The 2,414-nt window shown below is 39.2% G+C and overlaps 1 protein-coding gene across 1 annotated transcript in view; it reads left to right on the forward strand.

The window, feature by feature from the left end:
• MYRFL (myelin regulatory factor-like) overlaps window positions 1-2,414 on the forward strand; it is a 247,800-nt gene that overhangs the window by 197,699 nt on the left and 47,687 nt on the right. The gene's annotated exons all lie outside the window — the stretch shown is intronic.

Consider the following 2,414-nt stretch of genomic DNA (forward strand, 5'->3'; position numbering starts at 1 on the left):
TATATATATATAAACACAAACAATTTTTAGAGCAATTGGTCAAGAATTATTTTTCCATTTGTTTGTTGATGGATTTCCTATTCTATAGCCTGTGCATTTCAGGTGTTTAAATTTTGACTCTTTAACAGTACCTTAGTAGTGCAAAAAGGTGGCTATTTGATCTCTTCAGAGCCACCTTGGGAGAAAGCCCTTGGAGATCTAAATCTGCCTAATCAGTCATTGAAAACCCTGTGGAGCACAGTCCTACTTTGCCACTTCAGTCTCTATAAGTCAGTTGAAATAAACATGGAATGTGTCCATTTCAGAAATATAATCCTGCCAGTTTTTTAATATTTTCATCATCAGGTGAAATCCATCATCCTCTCCATCCATACCTTGTGTATGCCTTGACTCTACTGAATCCCTTATCTGTGGCTTCAGAAGACCCCCGAGGGACTTGAGTTAATCCTGAAATCCCACATTCCCTTTGATATTTAGCACTGTATATGCACATCAAGAGTCGGTATTCACTTGCTTGAAAAAGTTAAAATTGGACAGTTTTATTAATGAATAAAGGTTCTTTTAGCTGCTACATAACTAAAGAGTAGCTGTGAGGTGGCAAAGTCATCAGTTGGTCTCCCATTTGCAGCACAGATGTGAAGGTTATAGATAGTCATTTATGAATTTAAAGGCAATTGAAACCCCCAGTCGCTCTGTGGAAGATGAGACAGTTTGCTTCCATGAAGATTTGCATCCCTGGAAACCCAGTGGAGCAGTTGTACTCCTTCCCATTGGGTCTCTATGAGTTGGAATAGACTTGATGGCAGTAGGTTTTGGGTTGGTGATGGCTGGCTGAGTTTTGGACCAATACCCTAGTTTGATTCAGAAAGAGTTAAAAATTCTTCTATGTTGAAAAATTGTTAAGTACTGTTGATAAGCTTCTCAGTTGGCTTGGGGGTAGATAGTGGAAGATCAGGCTGCAAATATAAGTCAGGCTCAGATTCTTTTGGACCATCAAGCTACAGAGTTCATTTGGTAAGCCATGAAGACCTTTGGATAAATCATAGTAACATGTAAGTTGTACAGTGTTTCTGTTTATTAACAGACAGAAAAAGCTTCTCAGTATACAAATAAATACAGGTACACTTGGACAAGATACTTACCTGCACAGAAAAATGAAATAGTGATCTTATCTACCTTACAGTTACAAAGATGACAGGATTATGTGAACTAAAGCTCTTATCACAGTGCTTGACAAATAGCAGGGTGTGGATTTAAAATGTTGTACAGTGAAGGTGCTCCTTGTCCTAACAAGTCCCCAGCAATACCAAGAGAGTCATAACTATAGTGATGGCAACCCTGATGTGTACTGTAAGGCCCCTGAAACCTTTGTAGCTGAATCAAAGATGCTGTTTTGTAGTTATTTAGCATCTTAATTAGAATGTACAGTCTTCTTCTTCATTCTGTATTCCCAGGGTCTACCACAGAGTGTGGTGCTGTCAAGGTTGGTGGTTAAAATCCACCAGATGATCCTTGGAAATCCTATACAGGGTCACTATGAGTCGGATCTGACTCAGTGGCATTTAGCACAACAGCACAGAGTAGGTGGGTACCAAGAAATATTTATAAAATAAATGCATGAGTAGAGAGGACAAATTAAAAATATTCCTGAATGTGCACAGACAAACTGAAAAAACAAAAAACAAAAAACTAAATGGCTGAGTGTCTGAAGCATGTAATAGGTAAAGTGGAAGATTGGAGTGTGGACACAGAGTTGGGGATTTATATAGGTGCTAAAGAATACCCATTCAATTCAGAGACCTCTTGTAGTCACTGCACTAGACTTGTAGTCAAGCTAGATGAATAAAATGTGATGCCTCCTCCTAAGGAATTAGACAGGTAGACAGGGCAGAGCAGAAGGAAGAAACAGCTGCATGGAACTAGATGGGGTTAAAGCGGCAGCTGTGCCGAGTGCTGCGGGAGTATCAGGGGTGTTGTTGGCTAAGCAGTCATGGGATTTGGGGAGAGGGTCCAGATGAGGTAACATGAATACAAGTTTGAAAGTTGGACTTGGCTTCATTGAAGGATTGGATGGGAGTTGAGTTGAGATAGACAATGGATGATAAGGTTGAAAAATATAGATTAGGCCCAAATTCTTCTGGACTAGCAAGCTATGAAGTTCATTTGGTAAGTCATGATGACCTTTTGATTAATCATAGTAATATATAAGTTGTACAGTATTTCCTTTTTTGTTAACAGAAAAAGGGGCAGCATAACATTGTGGTTAAGAACACTGACTCAGGAGCAAATTGTTTTGGTTTAAATCCTAAGTCTGTGACTTATTAGGTATGTGATCTTTGGTAAGAAACCTAGCCTTTCTGTGCCTCATTTTCCTGTCTCTAAATTGGGATGGGAGTCTTCATTTGGCACTGTAG

Source organism: Chrysochloris asiatica, unplaced genomic scaffold, assembly GCF_000296735.1.
Source record: "Chrysochloris asiatica unplaced genomic scaffold, ChrAsi1.0 scaffold00033, whole genome shotgun sequence".
NCBI lineage: Eukaryota > Metazoa > Chordata > Mammalia > Afrosoricida > Chrysochloridae > Chrysochloris > Chrysochloris asiatica.